Source organism: Trachypithecus francoisi, unplaced genomic scaffold (genome assembly GCF_009764315.1).
Source record: "Trachypithecus francoisi isolate TF-2019V2 unplaced genomic scaffold, Tfra_2.0 Lachesis_group3, whole genome shotgun sequence".
Lineage (NCBI taxonomy): Eukaryota > Metazoa > Chordata > Mammalia > Primates > Cercopithecidae > Trachypithecus > Trachypithecus francoisi.
The window spans coordinates 115,533,813-115,559,393 of record NW_022681468.1 but is presented as its reverse complement, the minus strand read 5'-3'; the positions used below and the strand labels follow the sequence as shown (position 1 = coordinate 115,559,393).

The window sequence follows — 25,581 nt, the reverse complement described above, 5'->3', positions numbered from 1 at the left end:
GTCGTCCCTGCAACCTCTGAAGCCCCAGAAGGAGTGTTACAGTGACCTTTTCGCTTTGCCATCTATGGACTGCTTAAGTGTTAACAGCTCAGTGGAGGGTCAGTGTGGCAGCCTTTTGCACCCACACTTGAGGCACCCGAGTTCTCGTCTGGTGTCCAGAAGGAATGAGGTCACACAAATGAATCAAAGGTGGTAAATGCGGGGAATTTTATTGCCAATGAAAGTGGCTCTCAGTGGGTAGGGGAGCTGAAAAGGAGACAAAGTGGGAAGGTAATCTTCCCTTAAAGTCCAGATGTCCTTGGCTGGACTCCTCTTCAAAGCTACACTGTCAAGCTGTCCCTCTGAAGTCAAGCCTCTTGTCTCTGACTTCCAACTGTAGTCTCTGACATCCAACTGCTTCTCCTCTCTCTACTGGCTGAGCCTGTAGTTTTTAATGTGCACAGGATGGGGGACAGTGTAGGCCATGGGTGGTTTTTGAAAAGGCAACATTCAAGCAGGAAAACAGGGATGTCAGTTTTCATTTTGGGCTACAGGTTCAGGCTATTCAGCTTGAGGGTGGGGCTTTAGCCAGGGACCCGCCCTCTTCTGCCCAGAATTTCTCTGCCTCCTGTCCCTATCAATATCTTTGCTTTGTAGAGAATCTCTGCTCTTCTTCACAGCTGTCTTAGTTATCTGTGAATTTCTATTCTTCCCTATGTATTCAGAATATTTTAAGTTGCTAAAACCTTTTGATATAAATTGTACTAAATGTATAGATGATTTTGAAAGACAATGAACATCTTTGTGATGTTAAAATTTTCCATTCTTTTTTTTTTTTTTTTGAGATGGAGTCTTGTTCTGTCACCCAGGCTGGAGTGCAGTGGCATGATCTTGGCTCACTGCAACCTCTGCCTCCCAGGTTCAAGTGATTCTCCTGCCTCAGCCTCCTGAGTAGCTGGGACTACAGGTGTGTGTCACCATACCTGGCTAATTTTTGTATTTTTAGTAGAGACAGGGTTTCACCATGTTGGCCAGGATGGTCTCGATTTCCTGACCTTGTAATCCACCCACCTCAGCCTCCCAAAGTGCTGGGATTACAGGTGTGAGCCCCCATGCCTGGTCCATTCTTAGTTTTTTTCGAGATGGAGTCTTGCTCTGTCACCCAGACTGGAGTGCAATGGCAAGATCTCGACTCACTGCAATCTCCACCTCCTGGATTCAAGCAATTCTTGTGCTTTGGCTTCCCAAGTAGCTAGGACTACAGGTGCCTGCCACCACGCCCAGCTAATTTTTGTATTTTTAGTAGAGATGGGGTTTCACCATATTGGCCAGGCTGGTCACTCCTGACCTCAAGTGATCCGCCCCCCTCAGCTTCCCAAAGTGCTGGGATTACAGGCGTGAGCCACTGTGCCCACCCCAAATGTTCCATTCTTTAACATGACATGTCTTTCCATTTTTTCTAGTCTTTATGTATTTTATTAGAGTTTTTTTTTTGTTTTTTCTGTTTTTTTTTTTTGAGACGGAGTCTCGCTCAGTTGCCTAGGCTGGAGTGCAGTGGTGCGATCTCGGCTCACTGCAAGCTCTGCCTCCAGGGTTCACACCATTCTCCTGCCTCAGCCTCCCAAGTAGCTGGGACTACAGGTGCCCACCGCCACGCCCAGCTAATTTTTTGCATTTTTAGTAGAGACGGGGTTTCACCATGTTAGCCAGGATGGTCTCGATTTCCTTACCTCGTGATCCACCCGCCTCAGCCTCCCAAAGTGCTGGGATTACAGGCGTGAGCCACCACACCCGGCTTTATTAGAGTTTTAAAGCTTTTCTTGTATATTCTTTGATAGGTTTATTTATATTGTTAAAATAGATAATTGGGATGTCATTAGGATGAGACACTCCAATGCCTGAGGTTCTTAGCAGAGAAACCAAACCCCAACTCAGTGTAAACTGTAAAATGAAACTTAGGCTAAACCAATCATAAACTGTTAACTAAACTTCTAACAGACTTTCCACTTTAACCAATTAAATATTTTTTTTTGTCTTGCTTTCATGAGCACCTTATAAAGGTTTCTCCCTTGTATCTTCTCAGCAGAGCACTGACCTGCTCATAGTCTGGTGTTGACTGTTGAATGACAGAATGCTCAAATAAACAAATAAACTCATTAAGATTTTAAGGTGTCTGAGTTTATCTTTTCTTTTCTTTTTTTTTTTTTTTTTTTTGAGACAGAGTCTTGCTCTGTTACCCTGGCTGGAGTGCAATGGCACAATCTCGGCTCACTGCAACCTCCACTTCCTGGGTTCAAACGATTCTCCTGCGTCAGACTCCCAAGTAGCTGGGGTTACAGGCACATGCCACCACAACTGGTTAATTTTTTGTATTTTTGGTAGAGACGGGGTTTCACTCTGTTAGCCAGGATGGTGTCGATCTCCTGACCTGGTGATCTGCTCACCTCAGCCTCCCAAAGTGCTGGGATTACAGGCGTAAACTGTGCCTGGTGTGTTTTACCCTTTTCTTATTAGGGAGGTAAGGTAAGAGACTAATCACAACAATGTGATCAGAAACTAAACTAGATTGGGGTTGAATTGTAGTTCTGCTAGACTCAGTCTCTGGTTTGATGGGGAGGTTGTCAAGTCTCTACCTACTCAGCCATATCACACGATGGGAAATTCACCTATGCCTCCTAAAGGTTTGAGCTTGGTTCTTTAGCTTCCCACTCAACACGGCTTCAATTTTGGCAAATAGGAGAGCGGGACCAGCTGTGCATTTGACACGAGTCCCCCTTCCTCTACAGGGTGTTGACTCCTAATTACTGTGAGAGTGGAAAATTTCAGTTTGTTATTCTGTGCCCCTCCCACAGCCTCCCATGCCACTCAGGCACTTGGCAAATGTTCCATGGGAAAAGCTGGCCATGCTTCAAGGGCTCTGTTCAATCTGAGACCCTACATCTTTAATTATGAGAAATAATTGGACATTGTATCTTAAAATATTTTTCTGGTTCTTTTTCCGAGACTCCTGTTAAATAGATGTAGGCCCTTATACTTTTGTCATCCATATAACTTTTTTTTTGAGACAGAGTCTTGCTCTGTCACCCAGGCTGGACTGCAGTGGCACAGTCTCAGCTCATTGCAACCTCTGCCTCCTGGGTTCAAGCAATTCTGCCTAAGCCCCCTGAGTAGCTGGGACTACAGGTGCATGCCACCATGCCCAGCTAATTTTTGTATTTTTAGTAGAGATGGGATTTTGCCATGTTGGCCAGGCTGGTCTTGAACTCCTGACCTCAGGTGATCCACCCACCTCAGCCTCCCAAAGTGCTGGGATTACAGGTGTGAGCCACCACCATGCCTGGCCCACTTTTCTTTGTATTTTCTATTTTTAGACCTTTTCCGTTTTTTTGAGATGGAGTCTTGCTGTGTTGCCAGGCTGGAGTGTAGTGGTACAATCTTGACTCACTCCAAACTCTGTCTCCTAGGTTCAGGTGATTCCCCTGCTTCAGCAGCCTCCGGAGTAGCTGGGATTACAGGCACGCACCACCACGCCTGGCTAATTTTTGTATTTTTAGTAGATGGGGTTTCACCATGTTGGCCATGGTCTCGATCTCCTGACCTCATGATCCACTCACCTTGGCCTCCCAAAGTGCTGGGATTACAGGCATGAGTCACCGCACCTGGCCCCAATATTTTTGATTTTGGTGATTGTCTTCTGCCTGATCTTCCAACTCTCTAATTTATTTTTTGGCTGAATACATTCTGCTGTTTACTCCATCTACTGAGTTATTTGTTGCAATGGTTATTAAATGTTGTCATTGCCAACATTTCTAGTTATTTTTAAATCATTGCTTATCTTGCTTGATATTTACAGTGCCCTCCCTTACACGTCTTGGAGGATGTGTATTGTTCTTATTGTAAATCCCTCTTTTGCCTAGTCTGTTCATATGACTTTTTTTTTTTTTTTTTTTTTTAGAGACAAGAGTCTTGCTCTGTCACCCAGGCTGGAGTGCAGTGGCACTATCTCGGCTCACTGCAAGTTCCACCTACCAGGTTCACACCATTCTCCTGCCTTAGCCTCCCAAGTAGTTGGGACTACAGGTGCCTGCCACCACGCCTGGCTAATTTTTTGTATTTTTTTTAGTAGAGACAGGGTTTCACCATGTTAGACAGGATGGTCTCAGTCTCCTGACCTCGTGATCCAACCGCCTCGGCCTCCCAAAGTGCTGGAATTACAGGCATGAGCCACCACGCCCGACCCATATTACCCCTTTTGTTAGTCACTCATTTAGTGGTGGTTTTGGCTCTGAGCTCATCTTCCCTTGGAAGTGTTGGCTATCTTGGTGAATAATGTGTCCTCTGTGGGAAGGAGTGAGGTTAAAGATGGGGCTCCAGCTTTGGCTCCTCCAGGCAAAGGTATGAGGGGAGTGCCTCAGGGTGCAGAGCCTCTAGCAGCTATTCCTCATTTGCCACCTGTCCACAGACAAGCCAAAGTGAAGTGCCTCCCCTTCCAGACCTTCCTCTGCATAGTCTCTTATCCCAACCAAGGGTACAAGAAGAAGGAGAGACTGCTCCATGGCTCCTAGCCAGCCTTCATCTATTGAATCTGTTTTCCACCAGCCAGTCCAGCTGGCTCCAGAAGTGCCTTGAGGTTCCCTTGCCATTTTTGGCTGGTGTTGTGTTGATGTTTTCTGCCTGCAGAGGTGAAAGGGCAGGCTACCCTCCACCTGGAGAAGTATGGGGGATAGAAAAGCAACAAGAAAGCCCTCTCCCAGACTTATATCGACCCATGACCTCTGGCTGTCACCACTCCAGGCTGCAGTGCTCACCCGACTAGGACCCATCTAGCTTTTGTTTCTCAGGGTCAGATTCTGGATACATCATCCCTCTCTCCCTTATACAGTGTCTCCAGGGCCGAGTCTGGGGGAGGGAATCTGCAGTCCACTCCATCCAGCACCAAGGTAAAAATCTGAAGCCCCATCTACTTTCCATCTTCTAAAAATTCCCCACTATTTCTGGTTTGCTAATGGTTCTTCATTTTATTTTCTAGCCCTGTTATGTACTGATTGTCTTAAAAACCATTTGTATCTTTTCTGCCATTTTCAAATGTGAGAGCATGTCCTGAGACCCTTCCTTTTCCTCTTAAGAAGAATCTCTTTGGCCGGGCGCGATTGCTCATGCCTGTAATCCCAGCACTTTGGTAGGCTGAGATGGGTGGAGCAATTGAGGTCAGGAGTTTGACCATGGTCAACATGGTGAAAACCCGTATCTACTAAAAATACAAAAAATTAGCTGGGCGTGGTGGCAGGCAACTGTAATCCCAGCTACTTGGGAGGCTGAGGCAAGAGAATCTCTTGAACCCAGGAGACGGAGGTTGCAGTGAGCCAAGATCACGCCATTGCACTCCAGCCTGGGCAACAAGAGAAAAACTCTGTCTCAAAAAGAAGAAGAAAGAAGAAGGAGAAGGAGAAGGAGAAGAAGAAGAAGAAATCTCCTACTTAGTAGAGGCAGCGATTCTTGTGCAACTTTGTAACTTTCATTCATCCCATTCACTCTTTCCTGTGTTCTTGTCTGTAAAATGGGAATAGAGGAGTAGGTGATGTTTGAGGGCCTTTCACCCTCTCTGTGCTGTAGCTCCAAGGATCAGGCCCAACTGTTGTTTGGCTCATTTTCTGCTGTACATTTGCATTAGTTCAGAAATGTGAGTGATGGCACCACTTTCTTTCTAATTTCATTCTGGTCATTGGTAGAGAGCAAAATGTAGAGCTGAAAAATGAAGATTGTTTCCTCTTAGAAAAACAAAAAGCACAACCATCTACAGAAACCTATTCCTATAATGAGCAGCTGAGGCAGGTGAACAGAGGATTGTCCCGAGAAATGTGAATGAAACTGCCGCCACGGAATGGGGTATCTAGAGTGGGGGATGATGCGAGGGATTTTTTTTATTCCTTCCCAAAGCAAAAGCAGACTTTTAAATTATTTTTATCTTGCATTCTGGCCTCTTTCAAATCCTCTGAAGCCCCCCAAAGTTGCCAATGACTAACGTGAGACTATAACTCTCTAGAAAATAGGGATATCTCTGCCTCTGATGCCGGAAAACAGGGCAATAGACAGAATGACCTCCAAGAACCTTGCCTATCAAATACAGCATCCAGTCATGTCTCTTTGTAGAGGTAGAAACCATTCATGCTTCTGGGAAGAGCTAAAAACCATTCTGAGAAAGGTTGCAGGAGCTGAAAGGAACACTGGGATGCTGGCTCCCCCTGCACCTTCCACCACGATTGTAAGTTTCTTGAGGCCTCCTCAGAAGCTAAGCTGATGCCAGCTTCATGCTTCCTGTTCAGCCTGCTGAAGTGTGAACCAATTAAACCTCTTTTTTTGATAAATTACTCAGTCTCAGGTATCTCTTTATAGCAATTTGAGAACAGCCCAATCTGCCATCGATGATTTTAGGTACTATAAAGCCATAGACTATTGGGCAAGGGCTTCAGCTCGACCCTCATATACAAATAGGGAAATAGGCTGAAAGAGCTCAGAGACTTCCCTGACATCACCATAGTGAGGCAGTAGCTGAACTAGGAGTAGAACCCAAGGCCTCTTACTGCTATGCAGGAGTCTGATACCTGTACCTGGATGCCTCAAGTAAGTTCCTGAAGCTTCTAAGCCCCCCACTGCTTTTGAAGGAAACTCTGGGTCAGGTATAGAATAAGGGCTAATTAAATGTGCAGTACTGTGGCAGACGCTGTGGATCCCCATTGTGGTTGAAGGACCTAGCCCTGCAGGTGCTAGGAGGACTGCAGGAAGATGGTCTCTCAGCTGTAAGTCCTCTTTGGGAATTGCCTCTGCTGAAGAAAGCAACCTGGATCAAAATAACTTCCCCCTTTTCAGAAGATCCACATCCAATGACTGAATTGTGCTTGAGTATTAAAGGCCAGCTCTGTCCCTGACACAGGACAACTTGAAAGGGGTTGTTCCAGCTTCAGAGTGCCCCATGTGGTTGGTGAAGGCCTTTGCTGAGTCTGTACTGTGGCCTAACTTCTCCCCTGCCCAATTCTACTTTTCTCCCTTTTCTTCCCCGGGTGTTGAGCTGCAGAGCACTCTCTATTCTAATCTCATCTAATCTCAGAGTCTGCTTCTTAAAGAACCCATCCTGCCACATTTGGGTTGAATTACAGTCATGAGGAAGCCTGAACTTGGGAAGCAGCCAGGGTCTGGTGGCTTCAGTCGTGGCTGGGGAGCAGCTGAAGAGAGATGGGTCATGAGGTGGGGCATAGACCCTGGACCTGGAGGCCTGGATTCCTGCCTCTCCATAGCAGCTCACCTGCCCAATTATGATTTTGCCTGCAACCCCCAAAGCAGAGCGGGGAGAGGCTGTGTGATTATTACTGTTACAATCACTGCTTAAAATCAATGCTAGGTGTTCCAGTAGATCAATCTCCCCCTAAATCTTCACCCCTCTTCTTGGGCTCTGCTCACTCTCACCTCCCTCACTCTCAGCAGATGATCTTGCCTCGTACTGTCCTTTACAGGAAAAATGAAAATGAAGCCACTGGGAAGCTTTCATGAGTTTCACATCTCGTATCCTTGTTACCCTATCCTCACCTCCTCCCATCCAGCCCAAGGAAGGGTGGTCCTCCCTAGGTACTGGGCCCTGCCCCTTTCTGCTTCCTTAGAAATCTCTACATGTCGATTATCATGACCCTTCTCCCTCATGGGGCTTACCTGTTTCCTCTCTCCTGGTACCTTCCCATGGGTACATAAATATGTTTAGGTCTCTCATATCTGGAAAAAAGCACCAACCACAGATAGAAGAAAATATTTGCAAATTATATGTTTGATAAAGGACTTGTATCCAAAAATTTTCAAAGAACTCTTAAAACTCAACAAGAAAACAAACAACCTTATTAAAGAATGGGCCAAAGACCTTAACAAACACCTCACCAGGAAGACATTTAGGTGGCAAGTAAGCATATGAAAATATGTTTCACATCAAATGTCACTGGAGAATGCAAATTAAAACAATAAGACATGACTACACACCTATTGAAATGGCCAAAAATCCAGAACACTGACAACACTAAAAACTGGTGAAGATGCAGAGGAACAGGAACTCTCATTCATTGATGGTGGGAATGCAAAATGGTACAGCCTCTTTAAAAGACTGTTTTTGGCAGTTTCTTTTTTGTTATTTATTTATTTATTTTTATTTTTTTAAATTATACTTTAAGTTCTAGGGTACATGTGTACAACATGCAGGTTTGCTACATATGTATACATGTGCCATGTTGGTGTGCTGCACCCATTAACTTGTCATTTACATTAGGTATATCTCCTAATGCTATCCTTCCCCCCTCCTCCCACCCCACGACAGGCCCCAGTGTGTGATGTTCCCCTTCCTGTGTCCAAGTGTTCTCATTGTTCAGTTCCCACCTATGAGTGAGAACAAGTGGTATTTGGTTTTCTGTTCTTGTGATAGTTTGCTGAGAATGATGGTTTCCAGCTGCATCCATGTCCCTACAAAGGACATGAACTCATCCTTTTATGGCTGCATAGTATTCCATGGTGTATATGTGCCACATTTTCTTAATCCAGTCTGTCATTGATGGACATTTGGGTTGGTTCCAAGTCTTTGCTATTGTGAATAGTGCCGCAATAAACATGTGTGTGCATGTGTCTTTATAGCAGCATGATTTATAATCCTTTGGGTATATACCCAGTAATGGGATGGCTGGGTCAAATGGTATTTCTAGTTCTAGATTACAAAACTAAACATATCCTTACCATATAATCCACCTTCCTTTGTTAAATGAGGAGCAATCACACTTCTCAGTATTTAACAAAGGAAGTTGAAAAGTTACACCCGAACAAAAAACCCTGCACATGAATGTTTATAGCAACTTCATTCACAATTGCCAAGGACATCCTCTTGTCCTTCAGTAGGTGAATAGATAAAAACCTGTGGTACATCCAGACCATAGAATATTATTCAGTGCTAAAAAGGAATGAGCTAGCAAACCGTGGAAGGACTTGAGGAGAACTTAAATGCATATCACTAAGTGAAAGAAGTTAATCTGAAAAGCCTAGATACTGTATGATTCCAGCTATATGATATTCTGGAAAAGGCAAATCTATGAAAACAGTAAAAAGGTCAATGGTTTCCAGGAGTTGAGGGGAGGAGAGGAATGAATAAGTAGAACACAGACTATTTAGGGCAGTGAAACTACCCTATATGATACTATAATGGTATAAACATGTCATTATATATTTGTCAAAACCCACAATTTGTATAACACCAAGAATGAACCTTCATGTAAACTACAGACTTTGTGATGATGATATGTCAAGGTAAGTTCATTGATGGTAACAAATGTACCCCATAAATTGATTATCGGGGAGGCTGTACCTGTGTGGGACCGGGGGTATATGGGAAATCTCTGTATCTTCTGCTCAATTTTGCTGTGAACTAAAACTGTTCTAAAAAATAAAATCTATTTTTAAAAACAACACCACATTTTCTATCCATGTACTTGTCAACTACTGGTCTTTTCATTTATCCACACTCATGCCACAAGCAGTTATTAGGCCCTATTCTAGGTGCAGGAATACAGCAGTGGACAACAAAGTTATGACTCAAATTCTATGGAGGGAGATAGGTAATAAATGCATAACCGAGTAATATATAATATTGTTAGAGAGTAAATAAGTGCTAAGGAAAAAAACTCAAGCAGAGTAAAGAAGTTGGGGATGACCAAGGCTGGGGATAGTGACACCACTTTATATAGGGTGGTCAGGGAAGGCCTTCCTGGAAAGGTAACACTTGAACAGAGACCTGGAGAAAGTAGGGAATGCGCTCTATGGACATCTGGGGAAAGAGTGTCCCAGTCAGAGGGAAGAGCAAGAGCAAAGGCCCCAAGGCAAGCATGACTGGTATAGTTAAGGAGCAGTAAAGGAAGCGAACACAGAGTAGAGGAAGCAAGGGGGAGAGAGATGAGATCAGAAGGAAAGCACAGAGACAGATCATGTAGGAGGATCATATAGAACAATTGAAGGACTTAACTTTTACCCCAGAGAATTTTGAGTAGAGGAATGACTTGATTTGCCTGCATTTAAAGAGGTCACTGTAGCTGCTGTGTAGAAAGTAAACTATAGAGAGAAGAAGTGGAAGGAAAGAGACTAGTCAGAAAGCCACTGCAATACAGGTAAATATGGATGGCTTGGATTAGGGTGGTAGCAGTGGAGACCAGAAAGGTGCTCCTGGTTCTGGATATATTTCTAAGGTAGGAGCCAGTAGGATTGTTGTGTGGGTTTTGCAAGAAACAGAAAAATCGGCTGGGTGTGGTGGCTCATGCCTGTAATGCCAGCACTTTGGGAGGCCAAGGTGGGTGGATCACCTGAGGTCAGGAGTTCGAGATCAGCCTGGCCAACCTGGTGAAACCCCCATCTCTACTAAAATACAAAAATTTAGCTGGGCCTGGTGGCAGACGCCTGTAGCCCCAGGTACTCAGGAGGCTGAGGCACAAGAATCCCTTGAGCCCTGGAGGCGGAGGTTGCAGTGAGCTGAGATTGCTCCACTGCACTCCGGTTTGGGCTACAGAGTAAGACCCCATCTCAAAAAAAAAAAAAAAAAAAAGGAAACAGAAAAATGAAAAATCAAGGATGACCGCAAGGTTTTTGCCCTGAGCCAGAAGAAGAATGAAGTTGCCATCGCCTGAGATGGGGAAGACTGCAGGACAAATGGTTTGTTGTTTGTTTTGGTGGCAGTGGGTAGGCAGGAGGATGAAAATCATGCGTTTGATTCAAGACAAGTTAGTGAAGATGTTGAGTAGGCAGTCAGATATACAGAATTAAAAGATGCAGTCCAAGGTGGAAACTTGAATTAGAGCATTCTCAACACACAGATTGTATTAAAGCCGTCAGACTGGATGAGATAACTGAGGGAGTGGGCCTAGACCCAGAAGAAAAGAGTGTGAGTACTAAGTCCTGGAGTTCCTGTACGTTAAGGGGTTGGGGAGAGGAGAAGGATCCAGCACAGGAGACTAGAAGGAATAACCAGCAAGGTGAGAGGAAAAGCAAGAACTTTCTGTTCTAGAGGCAGAAAGTGTTTCAAGAAAGGTAGTGAATGATTTGGGAGACAGTAAAAAGATTGATGATGCAGGAGAGGAGAATTGCTGGTGTGATTTCCTGAGTAGGCTAGTTGTGCAAGAGGAGGGCTGACCTGAATGGTAGCACAGGGAGGGAAGGCAGAGGGTGTGGCCCAGGTGCTCTTTTCTCTGCTCCCAGATCTGCTCTTCTCGAGGTGGCCTTCCCCTTCTGCCCCCTGCACTTGACCACTTTCCTGGTGTCAGACTCTGCAAGCAGCACCACCAGGGTAATTAGATCAATGTCTTCCCAAGTGTGTATTGTCTTAGAGAAGGCCAGACCTGGGTAGGTCCCTGATGCCTTTCACTTATCAAGTTCTTCCCACCCTTCAAGGTCAGTGTAAGTCCACCTCCTCTGCGAACCCTTCCCTGACCTCCACAGCCTCAGCCCACACAGCTTTCCCCTCTCCTTCCCTCCCATTCCTCCTTTAAGCTGGGCATTGAGGAGCATCCTTGGACACCTAAGACACGAGGCCATTTCTTTTTTTTTTTTTGAGACGGAATCTCGCTCTGTCGCCCAGGCTGGAGTGCAGTGGCCGGATCTCAGCTCACTGCAAGCTCTGCCTCCCAGGTTCACGCCATTCTCCTGCCTCAGCCTCCCAAGTAGCTGGGACTACAGGCACCCGCCACCTCGCCCGGCTAGTCTTTTTGTATTTTTTAGTAGAGACGGGGTTTCACCGTGTTAGCCAGGATGGTCTCGATCTACTGACCTTGTGATCCGCCCGTCTCGGCCTCCCAAAGTGCTGGGATTACAGGCTTGAGCCACCGCGCCCGGCCAGGAGCAAATTTCAGCTGCGTTTCCACTTATCACCAGGAGGGGGCTCAGAGTAGCAAGTGCCTATGTCAACCATGATGGAAATAACTTGAAAAGGAGTAGGGAAGTTGGAGACTGTTAATTCCTTTCTGGCTTTGCAGGCCGCTTGTCCTTGGCGCTAGCCTGCTTTATTAGTCCTGTCTGCTGCAGGGCTGAGGGGGAAATTCTGATGCTCAGTGAAAAATGGTGGCTCAGGGCTGCAGAGGAGCTTTGGGAGGACTCTGAGAGGAAAAGGCCCAGAACAGTTAAGCTACCTCCTCTGGCCACATGGTTAGTTCGTGGCAGGGATGAGAGGTGAGCCCTGGTGTCCTGGTTTTCAGCCTGCTGTACTGTCAATGCCCCTTCCCGCCAGCCAGGGTCAAGACATTCACTCCAGAGTTCAAGCCCTCATTCAGCCACAGCATCCCAGGTGGGAGTTTGGGAGCATGAATGTGGAGCCTGGAGGAGAATGAGCCAGAGTTCCTGCCCTAAAGGAGCCCTCAAAGTGCCTGGGGAGATATGACACGTGGCTCGGGTCAAGTGGAGAACACTGTGGGCAGCACACATCAGAACAGACCAAGGTTGAAGCTGGCACCTGCTCCTTGGAGGAGGCTTAGGGAAGTAAGTGGATTGGTCCAGTTTGAGAGGACAACCTCTGATAGACTCCCTCCTCCTAAGGTGGGAGGAACCGGACTGTGTGAGTATTTATGGAGGGGTGGAGGATGATGGAGAGGGGCCACATTTTGACAGCAATGCTGACCCCAAAGAATAATGAAGGGCTGGTTGAGGAGCTACTAGGGTGAGGAGAGAAACTCTGGCTGGAGTCACTCCTCAGAAGCCACACATCTGGCTGCACCTCTCCCTGAGTAGACAACATTAGTGCTGCTGCTCAAGTTCCTGTGTGGAAACCCAGAGCCCATCCCTGTTTGCCTGTGAAGGTGCCAGGTTCCTGCAGAAAGGATTTCTTTTGAAGTTATGTTTGTGATGGTCTCATCATGAGAACTGAGGAAGAAAGAGGAGCCACATATGTTATTTTGCTGAAAGTCCTGTTTTAAGAAAACAAATGCAAGGTTGTATTCATGAGCAACTGCTAACCACAATAATGGAAGAAGCAGGTAAGCTAATAAGATGTAATACCCCATGCCTCATGTAGTAACTTTGGGTGAGGTAGGCCAGTGGGCAGGAAGCCCCATGTCTGGTGGCAGAAGCAGGGTGGGAAGGAAACTGGAAGAGAACTGAGCCTTGGTCACTGACTGAGGATGCTGCAACTCACACATCCTGCTTCGTGGCCTGGCTTGTCTCGAACTGGGTTCTTCCCTAGCACCAGTAACCCAAGTGGAGATCTTGCAGCAGCCAAGACATGGTGCCAAGTAGGGTCACTTTCACTGCAAAATGCCTATCTCCAGGAGAGAGGGAGAGTGGACTGAGAGAAGCCAGGGAGAGAAAAAGGGTGGGGATTTGCAGTTGGTTGGCCTGCCTCAGAGATTAGGGTTGACATGAAGAACTGCAGGTTAAGAGTGCTCCATTAAGGAAGATTGGATAAACTGTTCTCACCATTGGGGCAGTTAAACCTTCCCTTGAGTCCATTTGGTAAGGTGCCCTGAAGATGTCTAGGCATAATGTCACAAGCCCAGCTGAAAACAAATACCACAAAGAGACCCTATAATTCGGCAAACAGCAATATTAGCACTTAAGATTCGGCACCTGGGCCGGGCGCGGTGGCTCAAGCCTGTAATCCCAGCACTTTGGGAGGCCGAGACGGGCGGATCACGAGGTCAGGAGATCGAGACCATCCTGTCTAACACGGTGAAACCCCGTCTCTACTAAAAATACAAAAAATTAGCCGGGCGAGGTGGCGGGCGCCTGTAGTCCCAGCTACTCGGGAGGCTGAGGCAGGAGAATGGCCTAAACCCGGGAGGCGGAGCTTGCAGTGAGCTGAGATCCGGCCACAGCACTCCAGCCCGGGCAACAGAGCGAGACTCCGTCTCAAAAAAAAAATAAAAAAAAAATAAAAAAAAAGATTCGGCACCTGGCTTACTTCTGTAGTCCTAGCTATCAGGGAGGCTGAGGAAGGAGGATTTCTTGTGCCCAGAGGTGAATACAAGGCTGTAGTGAGCTACGATTGTACTACTGCACTCTAGCCTGAGTGACAGAACAAGACCCCATCTCTTAAAAAAAAAAAAAAAAAAAGGATTAAGCACCTGGATTGAAATTCAGATTTCTGGATTCCATGTGGTTTATCCACTGTCTTCCTTATGAGGACCATCACCACTGGCTTGTGAGGCTGGGCACTTGTGAGGGGGGGCACTTGATCTTATTTGTCTAGCAGGAACCTTTAGTTGTTCTGGTCAGTGCCTGCTTCTCTGAGCCTGTCTTGGGGCAAGCCTAAGAGCAGGGCCAGGACTAGCGTGAGGTGCCTGCACCTATGATGCAAAACTGAAGGAGGGTGCTCACTTTCAGGTCAGCGCAAGGGCAGAGCCTGTTCAGTTATTTGCATGTGAGAGCTATTAGAAAAAAACAACTCCCAATGAGATAGAAGAGTTCCCCTGGTAGCATGGTGCTGTTTTTAGTTTGTTCTGTTGTTTTGTTTTTTAAACTCTGTCCAACCCTCCTATGTGGAGGACCTCCCACCTTCCTTCCAACTCACCAGCTGCAGGACACAAACTCTGAAATGGCTTTGTGGTATTGGGAGTGTTGTCAGCCCAGGTTATAGTAAAGAAATTGGAAAGAGAAAGGGGATTGAATGGTTCGGTTTCACTGGGGATGGGGAGGAAGACAGATAATGGAAAGGGTGAACAGGGAAGAAGAAAAGAGGCTGGTGAGTCAGAGAGAAGCAGGTAGTTAGAAAAGACTGCTTAGAAGCTCTTTCGTTATGTTGTTGTGTATGTATTAGGGCCTTAGGGTTGTGAGGTGTTCCCTGGTGATCCTCCTTGGAGGACCCGTTCCTCTTTCATTAGGCTGCTCCTGTTATTTTGCTTGCCAGACGCTTCCAGCTGGAATTAGTTGGTTCTAGACATTTGAAGCCTATTCCAAGACTCAATTCCCAGGACTAAGAAACTAGGAAGCCGGAAACTGCATTGGTTGCTATGCACCGTATTCAATTTTGCACCGGATTCAGTCATTTGAGAGAAATGTGGTTGCCTTCAGTTTAGGCTGGATGGAACGGCTCCTGATGTTACCCTATGAGTCCTAAGTGAGTGGGCAGAGTGGAGTGTGGGTGGGTGGCCTTTGCCAAGACATCAAGGATTTGAGGCCTAAAAATGCAAACAACTTGGGAAGTAATATGCACCAACCAGCCTGAGGGAAGGGAGGCCAGTGCCAAGATGTTGGCTCAGCATCACAGGGATCCTCGATAAAATCCCCAATCCCCACTTGGGCCTTAAATCCCTGACACTGCCGAGAATTGATTTTTGTTTCTTGAGGAAGCAGTCAAAATGAATACATTTTCAGTATCATTCTTAGGAGAGGCATCTCAATGTTTCTGAGCTGCTTTCTATGAGATGGACTATGAGAGGACTTAGGAGAGGCATCTCAATGTTTCTGAGCTGCTTTCTATGAGATGGACTATTAGGGTTGACATGAAGAACTGCAGGTTAAGAGTGCTCCATTAAGGAAGATTGGATAAACTGTTCTCACCATTGGGGCAGTTAAACCTTCCCTTGAGTCCATTTGGTAAGGTGCCCTGAAGATGTCTAGGCATAATGTCACAAGCCCAGCTGAAAACAAATACCACAAAGAGACCCTATAATTCGGCAAACAGCAATATTAGCACTTAAGATTCGGCACCTGGGCCGGGCGCGGTGGCTCAAGCCTGTAATCCCAGCACTTTGGGAGGCCGAGACGGGCGGATCACGAGGTCAGGAGATCGAGACCATCCTGTCTAACACGGTGAAACCCCGTCTCTACTAAAAATACAAAAAATTATTTTTTATTTTAGCTGCTCTAAAAAGACAGAAATGTCTCCATAGCTTACACTGTATAGTTTGCTTTATCTAAATTTATTTAAATAGATGAGAGAGACACTTTTCCTTTTGTATGTCAAAGGAGGCAAAAGGAAGTTGTCTCCTAATTTCAGTCATAATTTGTGCCCTGAGGAAAGTTATAATATTCTATTGTATGGATACACCACATTTGCCTATCCATTCATCTGGAGATGTAGACACTTGGTTGCTTCTACATTTTGCCTATTGTGAGTAATGCCACTATGAATATGAGTGTACGAATATCTCTTTGAGACCCTGCTTTCAATTCTTTGGGGGTATGCCCATAAGTGGAATTGCTGAATCATATAGTAGTTCTATTTTTAATTTTTTTTTTTTTGAGACAGAGTCTCACTGGAGTGCAGTGGCATGATCTCAGTCCACTGCAACCTCTGCCTCCTGGGTTCAAGTGATTCTCCTACCTCAGCCTCCCGCATAGCTGGGACTATAGGCGAGTGCCACCATGCCTGGATAATTTTTGTATCTTTTTTTTTTTTTTTAGTAGAGATGGGGTTTCACCATGCTGGCCAGGCTGGTCTTGAACTCCCGACCTCAGGTGATCTGCCCGCCTTGGCCTCCCAGAGTATTAGGATTACAGGTGTGAGCCACCGCACCTGGCCTATTTTTAATGTTTTTGAGGAACTACCAGACTGGTTTCCATAGCTCAGGGCTGCTCCTTTAACTTGCTTTCCCCAAAGCCTCCATTGGTGAGTTTCATTTCCATCTCATTTGCCACACTGGGTCACGTGACTGCCTCTAGCTGCAAGTGGATCGGGGTACCCATGTATTTTCAACCAGGCATAGAACTTCTTAGAACAAATGCTACACTCTGTTGGTAAGGAAGAAGAAGAGAATGAATTTTAGTGGACAACTAGCAGCCTAAGGGCAAATGAGAACACTGGAGGGCTTCATGTAGGCAAGATACATTGTGGCATTGTGGGAGGATTTGCGCTTTAGAAGGCTCTCTCTGGCACCTATGGACTGAGGATTCATAGTCAGCAGAATCAGTTAAGAGGCTTCAACAACAATCCAGTGAGGAGTGATGGGGGCTCAGATGAAGATGGGGTGGCAGTCGGGTATTCAGGAAAGGGATGGATTCCTAAGATATTCTGATATTGGCAGTGGGAAGAGGGGAGAAGTGGGAGGGAGGGAGGGATGAGTCCAGGTTTTGAGCATAGTCCTTCCTGTATATCTAGAAGGGGAAACAGGTTTGGGGGACAGGTGATAGTTCAATTTTGCACATGTTGAATTTGAGGAACCTGCAGGATGGTAGGTAGATAAAAAGTAGGATAAGACTTGTCCCAGTCTGGGTCTTTTGGGATTGGTTTGTGACCTCCTTGGTGAACTTGAAGCAAAACTGGAGATAGCACATTCTGAGTCATCTACTCCTGTGCTGGCCCAGGAAGCAGGTTGTGGGGAGGTGGGGGGTGGGAGGGATAGAGGTGAGAGGGGTAAGGCTGTTGTCCAGAAAGAATGCATGAAGACAACCTTCCATCCTGAGTTTTTCTGGTTCTGATGGGAATCTCTGTGTAGCACCCCCATTCCTGAGTTCCTAGGGACAATCAGACAAACATTCTCTGAACCAAGGAGACCCCTGCATGGTGGGATGGTCATTCTAGCTATCGGTGTCCAGATCCAAGTGTCTGAGTCTCAGATGAGCTGGTCCTACACACAAGCTATCTGTGCCCTGTCCAAGCTGTTTGCCCTTCCTAGCGGATCAGAGCCCTCTCAATCTGCTGCTTCCAGGGATGAGAGCCAATACACCTTTCCTTCCCTCCTGACCTCTGCTCTTGAATGATTATTTTAAAATCTCCCCCCATAGACACACTATAAACTGCTCTGTGATGTTCCTTCACTGTCCACCATGGCTGAGTCATGCCAGATTATAAATCCCCTAGGACAGGACCAGTGTCACCACTGCAGGGCACAAGGCACAGGACTGACTCTTTGTGAAGGGAAGGAAAGTAAGTTTCTCTAGGTCTGTTCAATGCCACCTCTGGGGTCCTCCAGCAGGGCTCCTGGCTCCCTCAGCCCAGGCATACCTCTCCATGTGATGCTTCTTTCCCAGGTTGCTGGGCCAAGTGGGGGCTACTCATCCTGAGACCTGTAAGGCCAGATCCAGGCTGGACGAGGCTGGATAGGGCCTGGCAGGGCAGCGGGGAGCAGCGTGGATTTCTCCAGAGTTCCTGGAGGTCGTCAGGGACAAGACAGCTGGGCCTCTCTGCTGCCATCCCTAGGAGCAGTCGGCAGTTACACAGACACAGCTGCTGTGTGATTCAAAAACACATATGCACGTAGACTCAAATACAGAGTTGCTTGAATGTGTTCACAAATATACACACCTGGCCGGGCACGGTGGCTCATGCCTGTAATCCTAGCACTTTGGGAGGCCAAGGTGAACAGATCACGAGGTCAAGAGATTGAGACCATCCTGGCCAAAATGGTGAAACCCTGTCTCTACTAAAAATACAAAAATTAGCTGGATGTGGTGGTGCACACCCGTAATCCTAGCTACTCAGGAGGTTGAGGCAGGAGAATCACTTGAACTCGGGAGTCGGAGGTTACAGTGAGCCGAGATCGCGCCACTGCACTCCAGAGTCAGATTCTGTCTCAAAAAAAAAAAAAGGACAAAAAACCCCCCACATCCATGCACTGCCACCCCTACCCATATACCACATGCACACTTAAATTCAGAGGGCAAATCCTGGTTCCTCCCTTCATAGCTATGTGTCCCCAAGTTACTTAATCTCTTTGTATCTTAGTTTCCCTGTTTCCAATCTGCAAAAAAAGAGGATAATAATGGTATTCACCTCAATGAGTTGTTGTGAAGATTAAATGAGATAAAATGGTAAAGAGCTTACAACAGTGGCAACACATGCAGAGAGACACACATGTTTTCATACTCATTTCTCAAGCCCTGCCCAGTACTGCCACTGGCACTGGTGGTGAGCCTGGCAGCAGTACAAGGTTGGAGTCCCTTCATCCCTCTGAGCCTTGGTTTTCTCATCTGTGAAATGGGAAAATATCTACCCCGTGGGGCTGTCTGGAAAACTAAAGAGGCCCAGCATGGAAAGCTCCTAACCTAACTCTGGCCCACAAAAGCCTCCCTACGTTTTAGCTGTCACTGTCCCTGTGAGGAAGAACAGATCCAAGAACAGGTGCAGGGATGGGCTGCACCACGGCAAAATCTGGACAGGCCCGACCCCCATCTCCTCCTAGGCTGGAGCGGAGCCCTGTAAGGACAGAGCCCAAGGCCACTAGGTGTCAGGCCTGTTGGAGCCAAGTCCGGCCAGCAGTCTGGGGTGGGGCTGGGGGCAGGGCTCGTCGGATGGCCGTGGGTGGAAGGAAAAGAGGAAAACCAGCTCAGTGGAAATTGTCCTGCGGTTGGCTCAGGCGCCCACGACACTGTATTTATAGAGAGCTCCCTGCAGCTCTTAATTCCTCGCAGTCAAGTTAACCCTTTCTGGGCTGTGGTGCCAGCATGGTGTGGAGGAAGAACCCAGGACTGGGGTCGGACAGCAGGATTCCATCGCTGTTCCGCCGCCAGTCGATGACCAGTCAGTCGCCTGTCCCCTCTCGCAGAAAGGAAGATTCAGCTCTTGGAAGTGTGGGAACTGGGTGGGGGATGGGCAGCGCCCTGCTCCCGGAGCCGAGGGTTTTCCCCGCCAGGGTCAGGCCTGGGGGCGGGGCGGGGCGGGGCGGGGGCCAGGCCGTGTGCTCTGCCCAGCGGGCTGGCTCAGGCCTCTGTCCGCAGCCGCCGCCGCGGGGCCAATCCGGCCTCGGGGACGCACCGGAGCCGCCTTTCCGGGCCCCAGGCGGATTCTCCGGCCCGGCCCGCCCCGCCCCTCGGACTCCCCGGGCCGCCCCCGGCCCCTATTCGGGCCAGGCCTCGCTGCTGCGGCGGCGACTAAGCTAGGTTGGGCCGCGTCCCCGAGTCCCAGAGTCGGCGCGGCGCGGTGAGTGCTGGCGTGGCGCGGGCGGCGCGGGGTGGGGCGGCCTTTGTCTGCTGCGGGCCGGGCCCAGAGCCTGCGGAGGTCCGCAAGTTCCCGCGCTGGGCTGCAGGAGCTGGGCGGGGGCGCCTTCCCTCCGGGCTCCCGCTCACCTGCCCTCCCCCGGGTCCGGGCGGTCCCCCGCGCACAGGAGTCCCGGGAACCGCGGGCGCCGCTCCTGCCCTGGGCTGTTGGGCCCGCGGAGAGCTGGGGGCGCCTGGATCCTATCCCGCCCCACTTCCCTCGGCCAGAGAGGGGCCCGGGCGCCGTCGGACCTGCAGACCCCGGAAGCTGCGGACCGGGCCGGGTGGGTGAATGCGCTTTTGGAGGCCCCGGGTCTGGAGCGGGCATGGGGGCAGATCTGTCCGGTGTTGAAGCTTAACGAAGCCGCCGGCCGGGGCTCGGAGGTTAGCGGGGTCTCTTGGGTCCTGCGGAGGAAAACGCCCAGCTCCGGGAGGGGAGCGGCGGGGAGGGAGGGCGAGTGGTTAAGCGGGTCCACTCTGCGGGGCCCAGCAGGGCGAAGGTGTGGGCGACTGGTGCACGTCTACAGGCAGCCGTGGGCAGCATGAGGGGTTAGATTCCGGGAAGGACAGGTAGAGACGGCTGGCAGGGGCCACGGGGTGAGTAGGTGTCGGGGGTGGGGAGGGAACTGGGATGGGCAGTTTGGGCTTGGGAAGCCTCAGGGAGGTGGGGGATGAGGTGGGATGGAGAGGAGATGCGGGCGACTGTGGAGGGAGGTGGGGACCCCGAGTGGGGGCACACTAGAAGGGAGGGGATTGAATCCCAGCGCCCAGGGCCCTCCCTGCGACAGTTTAGCTAGCGAATTGGCAAGTTTGGCAGCCTAAGGCAGGGGATTTATTTCTAAGCCAAACCTGCCCTAATGAGAAAAGCGTGATGAATGACTCAGATATGGGATCTATCACTGAGGGAAAACATTAAGCAAATAGTAAAGCAAAAAAGATTGTGTGTGTGTGTGTGTGGCGGGGTGGGGGGGCTGTTATTTGTCTTAATTTAGAAAAACGATTTACTTTCAAATTGGATGTGGATAATTGTAAATGAGTCTCATCTCTTCATTAAAGCCCCAGGTCCTTTTCTTATAAGCATGTCTTTAGCAGTTAGTTTCTATATTAGAAAGTAATGAAGTTGCTTTGTCTTTAAGGGAGTTCTTTATTTAGTGTGGCCTCCTCTAGTTCCCTCTGGCCTCCCAGAAGTCCCTAGGAAATCTGATGCTGTGCTGCCTTCCTTGTAGTGTGGGGGCCTGCAAATAGGTGGGACAGCTTGAGGCTGAGGGGAATTGAAGTTTAAACTTGAACTGAAAGTCTAAACCTGTCCGATGGGTTGGGCTGATCTGAGTGCAGGGCGGGGTGGAGGGCTATGGGGCTGTAGGGTATGAAGTGGTTCATTTCATGGGAGTATTTTGGGTGAGTACATTTTCCTACCCGATGGTAGGCTGGCTGAATGTCTCATGTTCAGATACCTGACAGCTGCGTTGGGTGCTTTAATATTTATGCAAAGGACAGTTATAGAAGTGTGGTCCTTTCAAAGTAGTCCTCTGGGGTGTCTGTGTCCTTATTAGGTTGACTTCTGAACCTTCCTGTGGGAATTCCTCCATCCTTAAACTTTGGCCTTCCCTAGAGGAGTACATCTTCATTCTTTGGAGTAGGATTTGAGTTTGACACGGAGCCTGACAATGCTGTTTGGAGTCAGAGATGCAGTGTGATAAGAGAGCCACGAGTTGGAATTCCACAGCACCTAAAGAGACTCCTAGAAAGTGTTGTAGAACAAGTGGCTGGATGGTACTTAGCTGCACATATGGGGTTTGGGGTCTGTGCAGAAAAATGACCAAATCCAACCAGCCTCTGAGATTATGACCACATGGGGGTTGTTAAGCTGTGGATCTGAGTCATAGGGTCAGGGAAAGAGGAAAAATGGCAAGGAGGATGATGTAAGCTTATCCTCTGAGTGGGTGTTGACTTCTCATTGTCCTTTTCCCACATCCCCAGGGCAGGAGTGGTAGGGAAGTCCACCAGCAAAAGGGGGAGGGCACACCCAGGGCCTGGGGGGTGGGGAGAGGGGTGAGGACTGGTTCACATGATTTTTGAGAAATTGCCTTTGATCTTATTGGCTCAGAATGGACCCCACACCTGGAAGGGGGCCACATGTACAGTTATGCAACCCTTGCCTGCCACCCCCAGTTTTGCCGCCCCTGCTGTGTGCCAGATAAGAGCATTGGGTTTTCAGGTTTGGGAGTGGGTAGGGTTGTACTGGAAGCTAAATAGACATTATCTCATGTAATCCTCATAGTAATCCTATGAGGTAGGGTATCATTAACACCGTTGTACAGTTGGGGAAACTGAGGCCCAGAAAGGGCAAGTCACATGCCCAAAGACACACAGCCGGCAAATGGTGGAGCTGGGCTGTTGTCTCCTTCCAGAACTAGCTTTTTCTGCTGCTCTGGAGGTAGGCACAGATTTTACTTCTCTTTCTGGAGCCTGGCAAGATGTGCCAAGGGTCTCCGTAGTAAGCCAGGGAAGACTCATCTGGGGAACCAGAGAAAGGGCATGCCTGACCTGGGTGACCCAGCGACTAGTGGTCTTCACAGCATAGTCAGGGCTTTTGCTGAGAGTTCTTCTCTTCCAGAGCCCTGGCCTTCATCATGCTGGGGCTTCCAGTAGTCCCTCCTCCACCCTCCAGTTCTGACCAGTGCTCCCAGCCAGCTGCGTCCTTTCTTCCTTTCTTTCTCTTTGTGGTCCAGAGAATGAATGCCTGCTCCACACACCTTATGCCATTGGAAATTTGACCTTCGCTAGGCATAGGGAGCATAATCTGCAGGAAGTGGAGTGAGAAGCATTTCTTTTTTTTTTTTTTTTTTTTTTTTTGAGACGGAGTCTCGCTCTGTCGCCCAGGCTGGAGTGCAGTGGCCAGATCTCAGCTCACTGCAAGCTCCGCCTCCCGGGTTTACACCATTCTCCTGCCTCAGCCTCCCGAGTAGCTGGGACTACAGGCGCCTGCCACCTCGCCCGGCTAATTTTTTGTATTTTTTTTTAGTAGAGACGGGGTTTCACCGTGTTAGCCAGGATGGTCTCGATCTCCTGACCTCGTGATCCGCCCGTCTCGGCCTCCCAAAGTGCTGGGATTACAGGCTTGAGCCACCGCGCCCGGCCTCTGAGAAGCATTTCTTGCTGGGAGCCTTGGAGCAGGGAGAGATACTGTCTCTGGGAGGCAGGGGTCCTAGGTTACCCTAGAGGCAATACAGGCTCCTAGGAACTGGGGCTCCCTTGTGGGAGACTTTGGAATGTGGCCTTGTGAGAATGCTCTGTGCTAAGGGATACGGCAGCAGAAAGGTAGGAGCCCGTGGTACTTGGAGCTGTGACCGGGCATCTGTGAAGAGGAAGGGGCCGAGAACTACTAGAATGAATCAGAGCCAGAGATAGAGTCAAGTTGTGCATTTGCTACTTTGGAGCTGGGTCAGTAGTGGGGCTGTAGGTGAAAAGTGGGGACACAGAAGGAGTAAGGTCCCAGAGACCCAGATGTGTGGCCTGACAGAGGAGGTCTTGGCCAGGGAGAGTGGGGTAGAGGCAAAGTGTTGGCTCAGTGCGGAGGCCTCATCTAGGAGACCTTGTCTCCATACTTGCGGCAATAATAACAGCAATAATAATAAATATTACTGCAGTTTTGGTACTGGGCACTTTCCTAAGTCCTCTCTCTCTATTGTCTTACTTTATTCTCACAGCAACCCTGTGGGGTAGGGATTGTTACCCCCATTTTAGAGATTTGGAATTGGGTCTCAAATAGGTTAAGTCATTTAAACTTGGTCATGTGTTTAGCAAGGCATCAGTGTCAGGATTTAAACCCAAGGCTACCTGCTTCTGATCTCATGCTGTACCCTGGGCAGGCAAGGCAGCCTGATGATTCCATTCAACAAGTGAGGAAGAGAGGAGGGTCAGCTGGCTCTTAGTCACCTCTGCTGGTGGCTGATGATTGAGTGTGGGTCCTTGGGCAGTCGGCCACCACTCTCTGGGTTCAGATTTCCATCTGTACAATGGGCCTGGAGATAGGCACTGGACCAGATGTACCATAAGAGGCCTTCTAACTCTGAGGTCTGGTGGAGACTGCTACACTCCCAGAGGGGTCTGGCGCTTAGATGGAGAGGGGTTGGCAGAATTGTTCTGCTAGACTGAGCCTCTTTCAGGGTAGAAACCAAAGGAATTTGGAGGCAAGGAGGCATTTAGGCAGATCACATCTGGAGAAAATGCTCCCTTCCGTGAGTGCAGTCTGGAAAGGTTTTGGGAAAGGACAGGATTTCTGGGTATGTTTAGGTGGGCACCTAGCAGGACTCAGCAGATATTGAGTGAATGCAGATGTGTGTGCTCTGGGCCTGCCAGTGTCTGCCCTCTGATGTGGTCTTGTGTGCTCTCATCCCTTTCCTTCCTCTCCCTATTCCCCTTGTTGCCATCCCTTCTTTTGACTGGACCTCCTCTGGGCGCAATGTAGCTTTCACTTTTTTCAGGGCTCTGTGCCTACAGTGCATGTGTGTGTGTATGTGTGTGTGTGTGTATACACATTTCCACATGCATGTATAGGTCAGTTTTGTAGCCCCTGCACATGCTTCTAGTTCCAGGGAGACCTTAGCCCTGCTTTGCTGGCCAGCCCTGATGACATACTACTGTCCTGACTCACACAGAAATCACTTGGAGAGGAAGAACTGATTCCTGCTCTTGGATGGGATCACGGGACTGGGGAGTGGTGCCCAGTGGACATCCTTGAACACAAAAAGCCCAAACTGACTCAGATTATCAGGAAAAAGGAAAGCAAACAGGGAGGCTGTTGCCAGGGAACTCTAGGGACCCTCCCATCTCTTTTCTGAGGCTGCTGCCCATTTATAGAGCACCTAGTATTAACTAAGTCAGTTTTGATAATTTTCCTCATTGAGTCCTATAATCATCCTATGAGGGTAAGGTTTATAATCCCCATTTTACAGATGAGCAAACTGAGGCCCAGAGAGGATATTTTCATAAAGTTTCATTACTAGGAAGTGACAGAGTCTGGATTTCAACCTGTCTCTCCAACTCCAAAGTCATCTTCCTAAACACTAGTGCTAACTTCTTCCATGAAGCTTCTTGCAATTACACCAGCCCAACATGTGATATGGTCACAGCATGGGATGGTGGTCAGGGCCCTTTGATGATTGATGAGATAAAGACCCAGAAAGGCAAGGGGGTTTGCCCTAGGGAGCCTGGCAAGTGAGTGATAGAGCCTGGTCTAAAGTCCAGTATATCTCTCTTGTTGCTGTTTTCCTTTTTTCTTTTGTTAATTTCCACAAGAATTTACATGTCCATAGTTAAAAACAGAGAAGTGTATCAAGTAGAAAATAGTAGCAAACTCTCACCCTTATTCCCACACGTCAGAGTTGCATTCACTCTCAGGCATCCAAATCCTTTCCCCATATACAAACGTCCATCCATCCATATATCCATCCATCTCTCTGCCTAAACACACATGCATTCATTCATTCACTCATTGAATAGTGCATTGAGAACCCATTATATGCCAAGCCATTGCTAGAATTAAGGATGCAATAGTTAAATAAAGCAGATGTGGTTCCTTCTTAGGGAGGTTCCCGTGTATCATGAAGAAAACAGACTGGGTGCAATGAGTAACAGGCTCCTTAGAGTGGCAGATCTCTTACCTGGCCTTTCTGTCAAGGTGACCCTCAGAATATG

At 48.3% G+C, this 25,581-nt stretch overlaps 1 protein-coding gene across 5 annotated transcripts in view; it reads left to right on the top strand.

Annotated features, from left to right (window-relative positions):
- Positions 1-19,575: 19,575 nt before the first annotated feature.
- Positions 19,576-25,581, top strand: part of CD276 (CD276 molecule) — a 30,561-nt gene continuing 24,555 nt past the window's right edge. For 4 of the 5 annotated variants that reach the window (XM_033189443.1, XM_033189440.1, XM_033189442.1 and 1 more), the window contains exon 1: positions 19,576-19,825. The gene's annotated coding sequence lies outside the window, so the exon portion shown is untranslated. Of the gene's footprint in view, positions 19,826-19,868; positions 20,166-25,581 lie in introns of those variants that run through there. The other variant, XM_033189441.1, reaches the window with a different exon arrangement.